Source organism: Dryas octopetala, chromosome 2, assembly GCF_963921425.1.
Source record: "Dryas octopetala chromosome 2, drDryOcto1.1, whole genome shotgun sequence".
Classification (NCBI taxonomy): Eukaryota; Viridiplantae; Streptophyta; class Magnoliopsida; order Rosales; family Rosaceae; genus Dryas; species Dryas octopetala.
In genome coordinates this window covers 7,786,555-7,807,175 of record NC_141367.1, presented here as the reverse complement: position 1 = coordinate 7,807,175, position 20,621 = coordinate 7,786,555, and the positions used below count along the sequence as shown (strand labels likewise).

Sequence of the window (20,621 nt, the reverse complement as noted above, 5' to 3'; positions counted from 1 at the left end):
AAGTTTCATCACTATACCAAAGGAGTAGGTCTTATGAATAGGTAATAATAGAGCATAATTGTATCCATATATCATTTGTCTTGTCCAAAGGAAACTTAAATTCTTGCTTCAAGTTGTCTCAAGTTCTATCGGTCTCGCTAACTCCTCCGCTGACCGCGTATTGGGGTGATTAGTCTAATCCTCACTATGCTTCCGCTGCCCCACTCTGATTATTAACCTTCTGAGTTCTAACCGTATCCAAATTATAACTATCACCAAAATAATAACATAAGTCCACTATATATGCTGCCCTGACGATCCACAAATAAAATGCATCTCTATACGGTCCTTGACTAGTTAGTACCACTCTCACGGCAGGCGTTTCAACTCTCCATTTTCTTTTTTCTTTTTTTTTTTTTTTTTCTTTTTTTTTTTTAACGCTTACTTGGATCTCTTTCTATCAGTACTCATGTTAGTTTCTCATTTCTCCAACCATTCCTCATATCAGGTCATGTCACTCTGATCAAAACTCTTAGCTTCCATCAATGATCATCTAAAATAGAATAACACCATGAAGCCCATAATTATTAATAATGTATCCTCATTCCAAACGGTAAACATGGTATTAACATTAGTTTCACCTAAATTATCATTCTTGTCACAAACGAAAATTTCCACTAGGAAGTTATAAAATCCCATAATAAATTGACTCTTCCTATTATTTCAATCGATTAAATTCCCTTCAGTTTAACCACATAACTTCGCCCATGATAAATAAATTCGCCAAAACAGATATATTATCCAACATAAAATATGATCGCGACTTCAAGTGTCGTTATTTACTACATCTTCCACACCATTCCTTACATATCCATGAAAATGAGAAATAAATTTTGATCGTGAACTAAGGGGTCACCCTCAAGCTCCTATAATTTCCTTAGCAATGTGTGAGGTATTCAGGTCTATTTCGACTCCAACTACCCAGACTTCCGTCACAAGATACTTATGTCTCTAAAATGGTCTAGCTCCTCATTACCATCCATAAGTCATCATTAATCCATCGAGTAATCACATGCCCTAAGTTAAGAAAACTAGATTAGTGGAATTTCAACAATTTCAAGCTTACTCTTTTAAATAAAAACATCACTTCATATGCCATCACTTCATATGTCATCACTTGTGATGTCCCTCCTCTTCTAATATTAACCCTTACTTAAATCCAATACTTGATCTCTTGCTTCCCATATGCCTTCCACCTTCTAATTTCTCCTATCATCCCTTTAAGTCACGTATTTCTCTACTCAAATTCCTTCATTGTCCTCACTAAACTTCCAAAATAAAACAATTTATTTATCCCTTAATCGTTATTATGATATCTTTATCCTAATACACAAGCATCTATCATTCGCCATCCTTATTGTAAACCATCAAAGTTTAACTAAGCTTCACTGTGTCACATCTTCGATACTTAATCTCTAGGGAAATCTATAATTCTAATAACATTAAATTCCATAAAATTTCAACTTGATTTCCTCGAATGGGCTTCAACGAAGTACTGAAACATTTAACAATACGCTTTCAACTCCGCAGTTACTGATTAAAAAAAATCCTCACGAGTACGGCCCAAGTTGTAATACAAGCATACCGCAAACGTAACACTCACGTTAATTGTATTAAATCTACCCCCATAAACTTGCCACAATCTATTTTGAGGCCGGCCACGTCGAGGAGGCATGTCCACACAAGCTGAGGAAAACCTTTCCATACCTCGAAGGATGCACACAAGGTGCCGAGTCTACAGAAATTTAAAACCTAATGCTCTGATACCAAGTTGACAGGACCGCCCCCGGATTCCACCCTGAAACCCGGAGAGGTCCTGCGGGAATCCAAATTCAAGGAAAATCCTACCGAAAATTCGGCAGAACCTCCCCTGAAAATGGACTAACCCAGAAATTTTAAACCTGTTAAAAACACTTCTAAACAGCAACCACCTCTACCACAACCAAATAGGGTCTCAGACCCAACAATTTCACAGAGAAACCAACTTAAAATTTTTAGAGTGGTTATCAGAGCTCCTATCCTATTGCAAGGAAATTTTATATAATAAAGTGTCGCCTACAAAGTCCGACTAGGGAGATGGACGCGAATGCCTCGACGTTATTGGCTCGACCTCCACCAAAGCCACTACCTGGGGGGACAATTTAAGACAAAACAAAACAAACCGTGAGACAGGCTCAGTGAGTGGACACTTAAATGGGAATGAAATCAAGTCTAAATATTTTTAACTCTAAAACCTCACGTCGCTCTTTGAACACCCCCAGTTTTAAAATCATTTTCGCTCTAAGAGTATTGTAAAACTAAACCAAAGCACCAACTCTTTATCGAATAAAACTTCAAACATTAAAAGTTCTGAGTAGTTTATAAATTTAAAATAAAATATCGAAATAAAACTGTATAATACATTTGTAATAAAATAATTTAAACTGAAAACTTCTTTCTCAAACCACTCTCAATATACAAAAAAATTTATAAAACTGTTCAACTGAAAACGTCATACTTAAAAACCCTTTTTTTCTGCCATAAACTCATCACTTAAAATACTTAACAGTCGAAAACACACACCAGTCAGTTACCCGGAGAATCTGTCATACATGCGCAGAGCCGAGAATCTGTCATACACATGCAGAGCCTAAAAATCTGTCGTACGTGCACGCAGAGCGGCCCCCAAAGGGCGAAACATCCCGACACACGGCCCAAAGCCTATATGTGCATCGTGATGGGTCCCAAAGACCTATTAAATCTGATAACCTGGAGGGTACTGCAAAGGTGGTTTGAAAACCATTTTTCCATAAACCAAATACATCCTTTTTCCACCAAAAATAAATATCAAGGTACTTCCCCAAAAGAAACTTAAATTCCATAAGCCAACATACGAAATCCGAATTAAATTCAATATACATAAATCAAACTAATACTTTTCGACAAATTTGAAATATTAAATGAACCTTGTATATAAAATAAGAAACTAAATTCTTTTTCCAAAACCCAACAACTCACTAAAATCAACATGTAAATATATGTTTTAAAAACTTTCTTATAAAGCATTTGAAATCCAAAATCTAACATTTTTATCAAATCCCAAATCAAATTCAATTAGCCAAGATAAAAATGCAAATTTCATAAATCATTTTAAGGAAGTAATGTCCACTCACAGTGAGAAAATTCTAACTTCGATCCTCCGCCGGATCGTCACGAACCCCAGTCGTCTCACCTAAAGAATAAAATGATCAAACCATAGATTAGTCTCGGTTCTACGACATTTAAAGGGTGTGTGTGTGTGTGTGGAGCCTAACGTTCCACTCAACTTCGTTCCTACGCGATTGGTTTACGATCTACACGAATTGACCAATAACATTTCCACAACCGCCCCTAAGGTTTCCCGGCTCAAAATCCAACTACACCCAAACATTTAATCCACCAAACATATCCAATTAAACTTTATGTGCACCATACCTCGACCAGGACTCGTCTCTGAGTCGATGTGATACAGAAAAATATCTGAATACAATCCAAATTGAGGTTTCGTCAAATCCATAAGACTTCCACCTGCTCCAAATCAATAACCAACTTAGAAATCGCTCTAAAAAAACAAATCTAATTTCCAAGAATGACAATGAGGGACAAGACCACCACTGATGCCGCCCAGCCTTGTTGTTTCCAAGATTAATTTAGCCAAAAACAATTGACTTCAATAGAACCCATTTAATTTCTCAAACCTAAGCATCAATAGGGAAGAAATTTGTCCAGATTAACCACAAGAACAGCCCTAAAATTCAAAATTTTAGAGCATCCGAAATGGCAGAAAATCCCTAAACTCAATCTTCCATATAAACTCAAAATTAAGCAGCCACAACACAAGATATTGAAAGCCCATCAAGAGGGAGAGAGAACCCACCTGGTATGGAGGTGGTTAGCGCCGGATTTCACCGAAATTTGGCGAGACAGAGGGGAGCCAACCCGCTGAGTTCTTCTTAGTTTTTCTGTGCGCGCGGGTTGGGCTGGCTGGAGGAGCGGTCGGGCTGAGCTGGTCGGCCAAAAGGAAGGTCGCCGGAGGGTCGGGTCGGCGGGAAGTGGTCGACGGCGAGGTGGAGCTGGCTGTGGCAGTTGTGTGTGCAGGGCTGGTCGCGGGGGAAAGAAGACAGAGGGAGAGAGAGTGGGTGAGCTTGGGGGAAAAGGGGGGTGTTCGCCGGAGGTCGAGGCCGGCAAGGGTGGCCGGCGATGGTAAGTGGGGGTGGCTGGGTGGTGCCGGTGTGCAGGGGTGAGGAGACACAGAGATAAAGGGGGGTGCGAGGAGAGAGAAATAAAGGGAGAGAGAGAGAGAGCGAGAATGTTCTAGAAAAAGAGAGAGAAACCCCTTAAAAATCAGATTTTGAATTTTTTTAAAACCCAATTTGTCAATTTTACAAAATTGCCCCTCGCTTCAAACGCTCATATCTCTCAAGCCGTAACTCGAAACGACGCGTGCTACGTGTCTATGAAATCGTGGGTTCGAAACCTATCTAACGGACCCAAAGTCAAAATCGAAAGCCCATTTATTTTAAAAGTCAAATTTTGGGTCAATCCCAAATTAAAACGAAAATAAATATTTAAATCAAAACCCTTTTTATTTTCCAAATAAATCTCAAAATCTTTAAAATACAATTCTACATAAAAAAAATCTCTTAAAAACATAGTTAAATAAAAATTTAAATTTCTAGTGAAAATTTGGGTCGGGTCGTTACAGTCGAACCCTGTAGGCGCCATTTAATTTTTGTAAAAATTCCATGTAATAGAATAGCAGCTCTGATAACCACCCTACAAATTTTAAGTTGGATTTCTGTGAGATTGTTGGGTCTGAGACCCTATTTGGTTGTGGTAGAGGTGGTTGCTGTATAGAAGTGCTTTTTAACAGGTTTGAATTTCTGGGTTAGTCCATTTTCAGGGGAGGTTCTGCCGAATTTTCGGTAGGATTTTTCTTGAATTTGGATTCCCGCAGGATCTCTCCGGGTTTCAGGGTGGAATCCGGGGGCGGTCCTGTCAGTATCAACAAATTGAGAACAATCCTCAAGATCTCATAAAATGCAATAAAATTTCTGCATGCAAATTTGTCACTAATCTTACAAATAATAGGTAGTGAGGATGGGTACCTGAGTATAAGAGGTAGTGAGGCAAACGCCAACATTGGGATGGTAACTAGGGGCACACCCTCCATTGCTCTACTCAAAGTTTAAGAAAACCTTTCTCGCTCCTTCAAGAATAAATGTGATTCTATTAGAAAATCAAAACCCAAAGAGTAACAACAGTAGCTAACCCCAGCCAGTTAAGCAAAGAAAACTCCATTAACAGCCAAAGAGAAAGAAGCACTTGTAGTGCTTGACTTCTGCACAACTTTACTTGTAATTGGTACAAAGAAAGGAGATTGGTTTAGTACGTTACCCAAAAAGATGAGGAGGCTTGCTTAATCTATCTGAAACAGGACAAAATGGATCAAATAAAGAACTAACTGGGGCCAGATAAACCAAAAATTCTTGTCTGTGACTTGCACCAGAGGTATCCCTTGGACTACAACATGTCTTTCTTGAATTTCAATTGCCATTTGAGCTATAAGCTTGCAGCTTTGTTCCAACTGCTAAGATTATCTTCAACCAATACAATTGTTAGTCCTCGATCATTAATTAGGCGTACAGTATTATTATTAGCTTTATTTTAATTATGTGTTGCAAGAATGGATGCAACTTAATTAGGCATTTCATTTTAAAGCTTCTTACAACTAGAGGAAGTATATAGATAGCACAAACAAAGCCTCCCATCCTGAAACAAAGGAAACCAATAACTAAATAATACAGTAAATATCTTTGTTATTTAGTTTTGAGATATTAACATCAAATAGATTGATACAGTAAATCGATCCTTCCAATGTTGCTTCTTTATATTTTCTTCTTTTACGTTTTTCACTTTGACAAAGTGGCCAACTTTAGACATAATATATGAAACTGAATGAATTAATGAACGAATAGACAAAGTGCAATTTTCTTCTTAATTTTACTTTATGATTACCCAAGTTGTTATGCTAGTCTTTACAATACAACAAGCCAGATTATATCCAAGTGTTTGCATTGAATGTATATGAAACGATAGGTATGGTATAAAGCCCTCAATTTGATTTAACTGATTTTTTTTTTTTTTTCATAAAACTATGAAAGAAATTGGAACAGAGGAGGAGGAGTTAGTGACATCAATCTTACAAAATAGAAGGTGACTGGCGTTTTAGTCCAGAATCTTGTGTGGTCTCTTACAAACGATGTCTCATCAATAAGCCTGATCGAACTTTGTAGGATCTGTTTAAAATAGAAAGAAAACTCCACTTTAGCACTCAATGCATTGCAGACAAGTATAAGTACAAGCAACAAATTAACAATATTACTACCAAAGTCTAGCTAGCTTCACTAGAAATTACATTACATGACTAATAATTGATTAATTAATTACAAAATTAAATTGAGTAGCTGTTTGTTGTGTTGTCCAATGATTTACCATTGAATTCACTTAGCCGATTGTTCCCACTCCTTCCACCCACGAATCTGCAAAAAAAAATTATATATAATATATATATTAAGGGTAGAAAATGAATATTAAGTCATATATATATTATATAGCATATATACATCACCTCCATATCTGGAATCAATTTCAAAGACATATTTTGAGAACTTAGAAGAAATATAGATAGATAATAGATAAAATTACCCAAATATATACTACACACTGATGTAAGGTGAGGGGTGACCCACCTTCAATCTTCCAAGTGTCATGGTTATGGCATCGTATATAACGTGAAATACTGCAAAGAAGAATATGAAGATGTGCAGTTGATGTAATGCATTTGTAGATATAAGCGGCACTTGTCCCTGTATGTATCAAAATACATCCATCCATCATATTTCGATTAGACAGAATGTAACTCTTCAGAATTTATGGAGAAAAAAAAAAGTAGATATTGAGCACAAAAAACAATACAACAAAAATAAAGCAAATGGCAATCTACCTTATAAGTAATAAGTTGTAACGCCCCGAACCTTGGGCCCATAAACACACTGAAATTTTGCCCTTTAAACCTCTTTTCAAAGAATGAGCCATGCACTTAACATAATAAATTAATACATTTGATAAATCAGAGCGCGAGTCCAAAAACATTTATGTAAAAATTACTGTATAAAATCAATTAAATCAAAATAAAATGGGTCTCACTACTTCGTCTTCTCCCCACTGCCCCCTCAGCCTGCTTAACCTGCAAAACACAAACCCTACACCACAACCGTGGTGTACCGGGTCATTCAAACAAACAACCCGGTAAGCTCACTAGAGCTCGTATGAGTGAAATAACTTAAACAATAATTCTTCATCATCCACAGTAAAACCCATAATTACTCAAAATGCATAATAATTTCATCAACAATTTCATCCAAGCATCAAGACAAACATAATTCCTCAAATTCATATCATAATTCCACCAAAAATAATAATAATCATTCTGCAATTCAGTTGCCTAATCATCATCTATTAACCTCAACCTCAAATCATTCCCGTCTTAATTTAATAATCTCAGTGCATAATCATCCTCATTCTCATTCTCAAAAATTCAAGCCTAGACTTACCAAGTCCTAGCAAACAAATGCAACACGCAAGCAAAGCAACAATTCAACTATCTAATTTCACTCACAACGCTCTTTGAAATCCCTCTAATTTCACCCATATCACTCTTTGAAATCCCCAATCTTTAAAACATTTTCACAAATTCATTTTTAAATCATCTCAAAACTGTAAATCAAACTCTGAAAAGCAAATAATACTCTGAAGCTGTAAAACTATTAAAATATCTGAAATAAAATGCAATGCCTTTCTGAAACTGTCATTTAAAATATTTACTGATGTAAAATCATTTCTTAAAATACTCCACAACTGAAATCTCACACCACACTAGTACCCGGGGAACTGTTGGTCGTACACTGCCGAGTCATCTCTAGGCAAGTGCAGAGCAAATCTATACCTGCTGTGATGCTGGTCATACACCAACGACTAGGCAAGTGCAGAGCGAGTGCTGGTCATACACCGCCGAGTCATCTCTAAGCGAGTGCAGAGCAATTATATACCTGCTGAAGGGGGTACTAATATGGTGGTTTGAAACTGCTTCTGAATATCTCAAAAATACTCTTCCAGATAAAAACTGAAATTTAATTCTTCCAGTAAATTCGCTTAAATAAAATCATTCTCAAATTATGAAAGCTGCTCGATCAAAATCATTTTCTAAAGGACAGAAATTCATTAATAAAACTTCCCCAAAATAATAACAAAACCATTTCCAGAAACTGTCCATACTCAAATAAATCAAGAAAATAGTTGAATTATAAAATGTGCAAAACATTTCGAAAACCAAAGATCCACTCACAGTCTACCCCGAGCTACACCGAATCCCTTCCGAAACTGATTCCTACTAACGACTCCTCACTTGTATTGCCATTAAATCATACCAATACTTCCTCAATATTTAATCTGATCGTTTTGCATAATAATTGCCCAATCCTCATTCATTAATCCTCGACGAAAAGTATTTCTTCCCTAATCCATCAATTATTCTCGGGCAACCCTATAATTCCTAATTAATTTCGTAGCCTCAAATCCTCATCAATTCATCCCCATGATCCAAATCCTACACTTGGCCTTCCTAATATAAGACGGCAAACGCACAAAAACAGACAATTTATTAACGGTACTCTACATTAAAAATCGATAAGTTTCACTCACAGTCTAACCACGCGAAAAGACCGAAATGCCCTTCTTGGCGCCTTTGCTCGGATATCAAATCCGACAGCATGACGACATCAGGAATAAGATTTCCCGAGCCCGCGTACCTGTTAAGACCAGACAACCAAATCAAATACACACAGAATTCACAATTACGCCACTAAACAACCGAAACGGGCAGCCGCCTCCACACACGGTGGCAGCCCCGCCCCAAACAACACACAAACATTTACAAAAACTCACCAAAAGGACCCAGAAAAGTTCCTGGGATCTCAAATAAGCGGAAATAGGTCAAACGACCACTAACCCGCTGCCAAAAGTGGTGGTTTCGATGGTGGCAGCGGCGGCACAAACCTCGAGGATCAATTCTCGTAACTGGATCGACGGCCAATTATAGCCAAAAATGCCGGAATCGGCGGCGGAAGTCGGCGGCTGGCTTGGCTTCCCGAGCTCATTGGTCCGTCGTGGAGCATCCTCTGGATGAACGGAGGCCATGGCCGGACTTGCCATGACGAGGGGAACAAAGCCCAGTAGGTCCGGTGTCATGTCTTGGCCGAAAAAATCAAGTCGTCGACGAGAGCCTCTCTCGGTCATCGCATCGATTCTCCGTCGAGCGTGGTCGCCGGAGTAAGGGAGTGGCATGGTTGGACTCGCCGGGGCTTAGGGAAGAAAACCCAAGTGGTCCGACGCCGCAACTCTGTCAGAAAACGCAGATCGCCGGCGAGAGCATCTTCTCTGTCTTCGCGTCGATTCGTCGCGATGGTGGCTCAGGTGGGTGATCGGCGACTTGGGGGAGGAAGAGGGAAGGGTGGCGAGCACGGTGGGCCAAACACCCAGCCCAGCTGCCGCCGGACGCGCCACGGCGCGCTGGCGATAGAGGCGGCGAAGGTGAGGGGCGAGAGAGACGCGGGATAGAGAGAGAGAGAGAGAGAGAGAGAGAGAGGTCTGACTTTTTGGGTTTTAAAACCCCCTTTTGTAAAAATTACAAGTTTGCCCTTTACTTCAAATGCCCGTAACTCTTAAACGGTAACTCGGATTGACGCGTGCTATGTGTCTACGAACTCGTGGACTCGAAACCTTCCCAACAGGCCCAAAGTCAAAATCGAAAGCCCATTTATTTTAAAAGTCACCTTTGGGTCAAGCCAAAATTAAAACAAAAATTTAAAATTAAATCAAAAACCTTTTTATTTTCCAAATAAATTCCCAAAATCCTTAAAATAAATTCAAAATTTTTAAAATAATTATCTGGAAAATACGGGGTCTCACATAAGTAACACAAGTTGAATTCAGATTGTAAAGTAAGTAATCGTACTGGTTCAGAATTCAGAATGTGGGTCAAGGAAAATTGAACTGCCAACTGACCCAAATAAGTCGAGATAAAAATTGGGTTTGTATAGTGAAGGAGAGTGTATGGGTTCATGGGTAATGGTTAATGGGTATCACTAGATCGAAATCATCCAACGTGGTTTGTGAGCCAACTGGATGACAAGCACGCATAGATGGTTGGTTCATAGTGACAGGACTGCCTCCGGATTTCCACCCTGAAACCCGAAGAGGTCCTGCGGGATCCAAAATCAAGGAAAATCCTATCGAAAATTCGGCAGAACCTCCCTTGAAAATGGACTAACCCAAAATTTCAAAACCTGTTAAAAACACTTCTAAACCATCAACCACCTCTACCAGAACCAAAAAGGGTCTCGGACCCAACAATTCACAGAAAAACCATCTTAAAAATTTGGGACTGGTTATCAGAGCCACTAATCTATTACAAGAAATTTTTACATTGGAAATAGAATGGCACTTACTGGTCCGAGTAGGAATATGGACGTAAATGCCTCGACGTTATCGGGTCGACCTCCACCAAAGCTACTACCTGGGGGGACAATTTGACAAAACAAGATAAACCGTGAGACAAACTCAGTGAGTGGACAGATTTATGGAAACGAAAACAAAAGTAAATTTTCTGTTTTCGTTAAATCCTTCAAAACCAGGTTTTGCTTTAAGACCTCATGTCACTCTTTGAAATCCCCCAGTTTTAAAACCATTTCTAATCTTTAAGAGTATAATAAAACTAAAGGACTCAAGGAGAAGATAATTCAAAACACATTTCTCAAAAGCTAACCATTTAAATTAACAAGTCATAAAAATAATGATAACGAAATCTTTATAAATCACGAAAAGTAGTTCTCACTTGAAATCCATATTTAAACTCTTGAAGATACCAATTTCATTTTCCACTATGCTATATACCCTGAATAACCTGGCCATACACCTGTGTGAAATTCCTGCATTTCACAGGCAGGCAATGTCCTGGCCATACACACGCGTGGAGTCAAATCCAACACGTGCAGACAATATCCTGGCCATCCACACGTACGAATAAAATCAGCACGTGCAGGCAATTCTGGTTATACGTGCACGCAGAGCGGCCCCCAAAGGGCGAAGCATCCCGACATACGGCCCAAAGTCTATACGTGTGCCGTGATGGGTCCCAAAGACCTATCCAAACTGATAATCTGGAGGGTACTGCAAAGGGTGGTTTTGAAAACCATTTTCCATAACCAAATCATAAATCCTTTTTCCACCAAGAATAAATATCAAGGTACTTTTCCAAAAAGAAACATAAAATCCATAAGCCAACATACATAATTCGAATCAAATTCAATATACATAAATCAAAATAATACCTTTCAACAAAACCGAAATATTAAATGAACCTTGTATATAAAATGATAAACTAAATTCCTTTCCCAAAGCCCAACAACTCACTAAAACCAACATGTAAATATATGTTTTAAAAACTTACTTATGAAGCATTTGAAATCCGAAATCCAACATTTTTCATCAAATTCCAAATCAAATTCAAGCTATCATGCATAATAGGATTTATGAAATCTTTTATCAATTTATTTGAAAACCAAAGTTCGCTCACATTTGTTATTACTCAAACAAATTCAATTAACCAAGATAAAATGCAATTTTCATAAATCATTTTAAGGAAGTAAGGTCCACTCACAGAAATAGCCCTAGCTTCGATCCTCTGCCGGATCGTCACGAGCCACGGTTGTCTTGCCTATAAAATAAACAACAAAAACATAAATTAGTTTCGGTTCTACGACATTTAAAGGGTGTGTGTGTGTAGCCTAAAGTCCCACTCAACTTCCTTCCTACGTGATTGGTTTACGATCTATACGAATTGACCAATAACACTTCCACAAACTCCCCTAAGGTTTCCCGGCTCAACCTAACCACATTCACTATAACTAATAATGATAACCCAATCAACCAATTATCATAAATACTCTAAAATTATGGAATATCAGTGGGGTTTCGAAATCATAGAGATTGCTGCCCAAGGTGGCTGTTTCAAGCCCAAAAATTAACTAAATATACAAAAATTTCTCAATCTTCATATACATTCATATCTAACATCCAATTTCGGGTTTCCTAAACATGAGATTGTCCAAAATCACACCAAAAATACCCTGAGACTCGGCCAACCCCAACTGACCCAAATTGGTTTCCAACCTTACAAATCCAACTTCCCAAAACTTAAATTTCCTCCAATTTAGTCTAAATTTTGGGTTCTAGATGACCAATGGGTATTTTGGGGATGTAAATCATCTCAGAAAATAGAGAGAAAAGCCTTCAATCTAAAATCTACAGAGGAACCCGAAATGCCCTTCAATTCTCCAAAATTCAAATTTCTAAATGCTCAAATTGAACAAGATAGGTATAGGGGAAATAAAGCCCATAAGAAATGGAGGGAAACCCACCTGAAAACAAGCCGAACGGAGGCCGGAGGTGGCCGGAATCGCCGAAGAGAAGGGGCAGCGGTTGAATTGTTTTCTGGCAAGTTTTTCCGATGTGCAGGGGAGCTGGGTTGGGCTGGAGGAAGGCCGGGCTGAGCTGGTCGGCATCGGGGAAGGCTCGCCAGAGGTTGGCGAGGGGTGGTCGGTGCCTGGGACGTTGATCAGTGGCCTTGGGCCGCCGAGAAGCTGGTCGGGAAAACGGGTACGGCCTGCTGGAGTCGCGCGTAGAGGAGAGAGAAAAGGATCGAGGAGAGAGAGAGAGAATGGGCTCGGGGGGTTCGCCGGAGCCAGAGGCTGGCAGGGGTTGCCGGTGATGGTGAGGTGACAGGACCGCCCCCGGATTCCACCCTGAAACCCGGAGAGGTCCTGCGGGAATCCAAATTCAAGGAAAAGATAACTCAAAACACATTTCTCAATAACCAGCCATTTAAATTAACAAAGTCATAAAAATAATAATAAAATCGAAATCATTATAAAACTCGAAAGATATTTCTCACTTAAAATCCATACTTAAACTCTGAAGATACCAATTTCATTTTCCACCATGCTATATACTCTGAATAATCCTGACCATACACCTGTGTGGAATTACAGGCAGGCAATATCCTGGCCATACACACGCGTGGAGTAAAATCCAACACGTGCAGGCAATATCCTGGCCATACACACGCGTGAATAAAATCAGCACGTGCAGGCAAACTTGGTCATACGTGCACGCAGAGCAGCCCCCAAAGGGCGAAGCATCCTGACACACGGCCCAAAGCCTATATGTGTGCCGTGATGGGTCCCAAAGACCTATGTATCTGATAACCTAGAGGGTACTGCAAAGGGTGGTTTGAAAACCATTTTTTCCATAACCCAAATAATAGATCATTTTTCCACCGGAAATAAATATCATGGTACTTTCCCAAAAGAAGCTTTAAATCCATAAACCAGCAGACGAAATTCGAATCAAATTCAATATACAGAGATCGAGATAATACTTTTCGACAAAACTGAAATATTAAATGAACTTTGTATATAAACTGAAAAACCAAATTTCCTTTCCCAAAGCCCAACAACTCACTAAAACCAACATGTAAATCTATATTTTAAAAACTTACTTATGAGGCATTTGAAATCCGAAATCCAACATCAAATCCCAAATCAAAGTCAGCCATCATGCAAAATAGGATTAATGAAATCTTTAATGAATTTATTTGAAAACCAAAGCTCGCTCACATTTATTATTAATAAAACAAATTCAATTAACCAAGATAAAAATGCAAATTCCATAAATCATTTAAGAAAGTAAGGTCCACTCACAGAGCTAGCCCTAGCTTCGATCCTCCGCCGGATCGTCACGAACCACGATCGTCTCGCCTCGATCAGAAAATTCTTCCTAAGATGAGTTTAGTATCGGCAAAGTCACAAATTTCTATCCAACACTTCTCGGCTTCTCCAACAACTTCGGACCTGCTCACAAATCAACCCATGATCAACGACTGGTCTGATTAAACTCAACCAATTCCCATTCAGCGGCCATGTGGCCTCGGAGTGGCCGGAATTCGACACTGCCGCCAGTTCCGACGGCTGCCCAAACCTGATTTCCAACCCAAACACAAATGCATCAACTTAAATTCAACTCCAATAAGATCATTAAACTTAAAAGAGACAGGAAACATTGAAGGGAATCTGAGCTGATCACCACGAGCGGTGAAGCTCGCGGTGGCCGTGGGTGGGTGAGTTAGGTTTTTTAATTTCGGGCACAATCAGACCAAATCAATCATACAAACTTGTAGAGAATGAAGAGAGGATCGATTTCAGTACCTGGTTCGAGACCAGAAGTCGCCGGAGTCGCCGGAACGGCCACCGGAGTAGCCGCGGTCTTCTAGCTTCGCACCACCGTTTTGGGAGGTCATCGGAGTGAAAGAATTGTACGGGGAAGCTTAGAACGTCGAGGGGAATCGATTTGTAGTGGTCGGACCTCGCAATTTGGCCGGAAAATCCAAGTCATCTGCAGGGGCTGGCTTCGGATTTCGCGCCGTCACGTCGTGGTGGTGGTCCGATTGGGTGATTAGAGGCTAGGGGAAGATGGAGAAGGAGAAGGCGAGGTGATGGGTGGGTGTCTCGTCGCCATTGGCTGCCGGACGGTGAGACACTCGCCGGAGGAGACGATCGGCCAGAGAGAAAGGAGAGGAAAGAGAGAGAATTAGGGGGGGTGTGCGTGAGGAGAGAGAGAGATAGGAATTTAAATAAAAATTTGGATCTTTCTAGAAATCCCTAGAATGCAAAAGTCTAAAATACCCTCCAAACTTTGTTCGTCTGTAAAATCCAAACCGTAACTCTGTTCTACGCGTGCTTCATGTCTACGAACTCGTGGGATCGGGATCTATCCAACGGGCCAAAAGTCAAAAACGAACGCCCACTAATTTTAAAAGTCAACGTTGGGGTCAAGTCTAATTTAAAACGAAAATTTAAAATAAATCCAAAACATTTTATTTCTCAATAAATTCCCAAAATAATCACAATGAATTCTCCAATCTTTAAAATACTTTTCAAAATAAAACTTAGAAAAATACATGGTCTTACAAATCTTAAAATGAAACATTTTAAATCTAAATTAAAATTTTAAATAACGTTAAATCAATTTCAGTGAAAACATTAAATAAACTCTCAAAGTAAATTAAAAAAATTTCCAAGGTCGCAAAACTAAACTTCCTTAAAACCCTCTTAAAACCAAAGTTAAATAAAAATTTAAACTTCCAGTGAAATTTGGATCGGGTCGTTACATGAGGGGTGGTGGTCGGGGTTGGTGCGCGCAGGGGATGGGTGCGGGAGTGGAGAGGGAGAGAGTGCCGGGGAGAGAGAGTAATAAAGGGAGAGAGAGAAGTTTGTAGAAAATTCTAGAGAGAGAGAAGAATCAGAAAATCTTTCTGATTTTGGGTATTTAAAAACCCACTTTTATAAATTTACAAAATTGCCCCTCACTTCACATGTCCGTATCTTTCAAACCGTAACTTGAAACGACGCGTGCTACGTGTCTATGAAATCGTGGGCTCGAAACCTATCCAACGGGTCCAAAGTCAAAACCAAAAGCCCGATAGAATAAAAAGTCAACTTTTGCGTCAAACCCAATTTAAAACAAAAATTTAAAATTTAAATCAAAACCCTTTTTATTTTCCAAATAAATCTCAAAATCTTTAAAATACAATTCAATATCCTTTTTAAAAAAAAAACTTCTTAAAAACATAGTTAAATAAAAATAAAAATTTCTAGTGGAAATTTGGGTCGGGTCGTTACACATAGACCTATTCATAAATCAACCATAAACAACCAAAGAAATGCCGAAATATCAACAAGATCCAAGACTAAATTAGCTAAAACAAGAAAATCAAAGAACCCACTGAACTTACCCAAAATGATGTGCTACAGGATCGATCTAAGGTGATGAGTGAGTGGAGTACGCAATTGAGGAAGATGGCAAGAGAGAAGCTCATGGGACTGTGAAATCACAGCTAGGGCTTTGAGAAGGGGAGGAGATACACCTCAGAGGAAAGAAAGGGAGAGACTGAGAACGAGAGACAGACCCATATAGAGGGCTAAGATAGAGAGATGGTGATGTTGGAGATGCGCGATGAAGACGGTGACGATCGAGGGACTGTGCGCTATGAGGATGGTGAAGATGGAGAAGTCAGAGGGATGAATGTCTGAAGGGGTGAAGTCAGAGAATGAGTGTGTCTGAAGGGCTTTTGACCTTCTCTTCTTTCACATTTGTTGTTGAAGAAAGTGACTCAAATAATTCTGTAGCCTCATCTTCAGTTTTTCACATAAATGCACCACCACATGCCTAATCCACCTTAGCTTGATCCCTCTCCAAAAGTCCTTGATAAAAACAACAAATCACATACCAAGGGGATAAGTTGTGGTGCAGGCAGCTAGTAAGCAACTCATTGAATCTGTCCCAAGTCTCATGGAATAACTCATCAGCTTTTTGCACAAATCCAAGGATCTCCTTCCTAATCGAATTGGTCTTGGAAATGGAATAGAACTTGTACAGGAACTTGTTCGAAAGATCATCCCAAGTTGAAATGTGTAACGCCCCAAACCTCGGGCCCATAAAAATACTGAACATCAAACTTTTAAACTTGTTCTCTTTTCTTTTGAGCCATGCATAACAACATAATAAATAAATACGTTTAACAAATCAGAATGTGAGCCCAAAAACATTTATATATAAAATCACTGTATAAAAACAAACACATAAATCAAAATGGGTCCTACTGCCTCGTCTTCTCCTCATTGCCTCATTAGCCTGCTTAACCTGCAAAACAACTACAACCACACTGCACCATGTCCATGGTACACCTGGTCATTCAAACAAACAACCCGGTAAGCTCACTAGTGCTCGTATGAGTGAAATAATTTAAACAATAATCCTCAAAATTCTTTAATTTCCAATACTCAAAAATAATCCACAATAAAATCCATAATTACTCAATCGCATAATAATTCCATCACCAATCATCTAAGCATCAAGATAAAATCATAAATCCTCGTATCCAAATCAAATCCCATCAATAAATAATAATCATCATTCTGGCAAATCAATTGCCTAAACGTCAACTATTAACCTCAACATCAACCATTCACATTCTAACCCATAATCTCAGTGCATAATCATCCTCATTCTCATTCTCAAATATTCAAGCCTAAACTTTACCAAGTCCTAGCCAAACCAAATCCTAACAAACAAATGCACACAAGCACATAAAGCAATGAAAAAGACTATCTAATTTCACTCACCTTGCTCTTTGAAATTCCCTTAATTTCAGTCACATCGCTCTTGAAATCCCCCAGCTTTAAAACCTTTTCTCAAATCCATTTTTAAATCATCTCAAAACTGCAAATCAACCTCTGAACAACAATTAATACTCCCAAAATACTCCACAACTGAAACCTCTCGCCACACTAGTACCCGGAGAACTGCTGGTCATAAACTGAGGTAACTAAGCTCGCCATATCTGGTGTATAGGCATGAGCAGGCAGATAAGCTCGACACTTCCCGTGCAGAGCGAATCGATGCACAGGCAGGCAGGTATGCTCGCCACTTCTCGTGCAGAGCGTATCGATGCACGAGCAGGCAGGAATGCTCGCCACTTCTCGTGCAGAGCGAATCTATACACGAGCAGACAGGAATGCTAGCCACTTCTCGTGCAGAGAGAATCAATACACGAGCAGGCAGGAATGCTCGCCACTTCTCGTGCGGAGCGAATCAATGCACGAGCAGGCAGGTAACTAGGCTCGCCACTTCCCATATGGAGCGAATCGATGCATGGGCAGGCAGGTATTCTCGCATAATCTCAATCACAACACTCACAAAACCATCTCATAACTTTCACTGTTTAATAATATATTAATATCCCTTGTAATTCTTCTCAGATTCACCTCTATATAGGGATCATCATCAACACTTACTGTTTTGTCCGAACTATACCGAATTTTTTCCGAAGTTGATTCCTACTCACGACCCATCACTTGTCTGTCACTCAAATCATACGGCCAACACTTCCTTAATAATTAATTCGGTCGTTTTATATAATAACTGCCTAATCATCATTCATTAACCTCGACAATAAACATTTCTTCTCTAATTCAGCGATTATCCTCAAAGTAACTTTATAATTCCCAATTAATCCCGTAGTCTCAAATCCTCGTCACTACATTCTCATGATTCATATCCTACACTTAGCCTCTTCTAACATAAAGTAACAAATCATGCAAAACAGACAATTCATCTACGGTACTCAACAATATAACCAGATAAGTTTCACTCAGAGTTTAACCGCGTGAAAAAGACCGAAATGCCCTTGGACGGCAACACGCTCGGATAACAAATCTGGCAACATGACGGCATCGGGAATAAGATTTCCCGAGCCCGCGTACCATAAGCAACTAGAAGGGTTCCTGGGACCTCAATTGGACGAAATTGGGTCAAACTACCACTAACTCGCCGCCAAATGTGGTGGTTCCGATGGTGGCAGTGGTGGCACAAACCTCGAGGATCATTTTTGACAACTGGACCGACGGCCAAAAGTCGCTGGAAACGTCGGAATCGGCGCCGGAAGCCGCCGACCTTTGTGTCGTTGATTCGCCGCTGTGAGCAGTCGTCAGAGCAAAGGGGTGACACAGTTGAACTCGCCGAAGCCTGGGGAGGGAAACCCAAGTGATCGTCGGTCCCAAATCGGCCGGAATAGTCGAGTCGCCGCCAGTGGCAGTCGGGTCTGCTCGAGTTCGTACGCAGTCGTCGCCGAGTTTCTGTGCTAGATGTTGCCATCGGGAGGAATAGGAGAGAGAGACGAAGCCAACGCCACCAGTCTCGTCGCCATCATCCGTCGAACGACCAAGAAATCGAGGAGAAAGAGCGATCAGAGAGAGAGATGAGAGAGAAATAGAGACAGAGACAGAGAGATCAAGGGAGGAGAGAGAGAAGGGGGCTAAGGACGGTGGCTCGTCGCCGCCCCCTGGCCGGACGGCGAGGGAGAGGTCGGAGAAAGATAGGGCACTTGAGGGAGGTGGGTCGGGGGGAGAGAGAGAGAGAGAGAGAGAGAGAGAGAGAGAGAGAGAGAGAGAGAGAGTGTAACGTCCCGATCCTAGGGCCCAAAAATACACTGAAACTTTGTCTTTTAAACCTCTTTTCAAAGAATGAGCCATGCACTTAACATAATAATTAAATACATTTGGTAAATAAGAGTGTGAGCCCAAAACATTTATGTAAAATTTACTGTATAAAATCAGTTAAATCAAATTAAAGTGGGTCCCACTGCCTCGTCTTCTCCTCACTGCCTCCTCAGCCTGCTTAACCTGCAAAAACACTAACAACCACACTGCACCATACACATGGTACACCGGGTCATTTAAACAAACAACCCGGTAAGCTCACTAGAGCTCGTATAAGTGAAATGTCATACTAATAATTGTACTCTGACAAATCAATTGCATAATCATAAACCATTAACCTCAATCTCAATCATTCACATCCTAATTAATATCCTCAATGCATAGACACCATCATTTCCGTCCTCATGATTCAAGCTTAGATTTCACTAAATCCTAGTAAACAAATGCAATACAAGCAACCCAACAACCATCTATCTAATTTCACACACTTCGTTTCTTGGAAATCCTCCAGTTTTATAACTACTTTCAAAAATCTCCTTTCAAAACCATTTTTAAATCCCCTTAACCGCAAATCAAGCTCTGAACTGAATTTATCCTTGGAAACCGATATCTCGAAACACTTATTCTTAAAGCTCACATCATCCTCGTACCTGTACTGTAGACAATGTCCTGGCCACAATCCCGCGCTCGAGCAGGCTCAAATCCTAGCCACAATCTCGTACGGTTGACCCTTCCGCACGAGCAGGCTCGTATCCTGGCCACAATCTCGTACGGATGACCCTTCCGCACGAGCAGGCTTGTATCCTGGCCACAATCTCGTACGGATGACCCTTCTGCACGAGCAGGCTCGTATCCTGGCCACAATCTCGTACGGATGACCCTTCCGCACGAGCAGGCTCGTATCCTGGCCACAATCTCGCACGGATGACCCTTCCGCACGAGCAGGCTCGTATCCTGGCCACAATCTCGTACGGAGGGGTCTCTCCGTACGAGCAGGCTCGTATCCTAGCCACAATCTCATACGGAGGGGTCTCTCCGTACGAGCAGGCTCGTATCCTAGCCACAATCTCATACGGAGGGGTCTCTCCGTACGAGCAGGCTCGTATCCTAGCCACAATCTCATACGGAGGGGTCTCTCCGTACGAGCAGGCTCGTATCCTAGCCACAATCTCATACGGAGGGGTCTCTCTGTACGAGCAGGCTCGTATCCTAGCCACAATCTCATACGGAGGGGTCTCTCCGTACGAGCAGGCTCATCCAATCCGTACTCGCATTTCCAACTCACAACATTTTTCCCAAAATTTCTCTGAACTCTGCCGAATCCTTCCG

The 20,621-nt window shown here is 40.4% G+C and overlaps 1 long non-coding RNA gene and 1 other non-coding gene across 2 annotated transcripts; one reads left to right on the top strand and one right to left on the bottom strand.

Moving 5' to 3' along the window:
• Window positions 1-1,980: 1,980 nt before the first annotated feature.
• LOC147292863 (uncharacterized) lies at window positions 1,981-4,213 on the bottom strand. Its single transcript, XR_015120919.1, has 4 exons — window positions 3,935-4,213; window positions 3,493-3,585; window positions 3,192-3,250; window positions 1,981-2,167 (listed from the first exon to the last, which is right to left on the bottom strand). It is a non-coding gene; the product is annotated as an uncharacterized LOC147292863 (long non-coding RNA).
• Window positions 4,214-16,531: 12,318 nt separating this feature from the next.
• On the top strand, window positions 16,532-16,638 carry LOC147292862 (small nucleolar RNA R71). The gene has a single exon (XR_015121005.1). It is a non-coding gene; the product is annotated as a small nucleolar RNA R71 (small nucleolar RNA).
• Window positions 16,639-20,621: the final 3,983 nt, after the last annotated feature.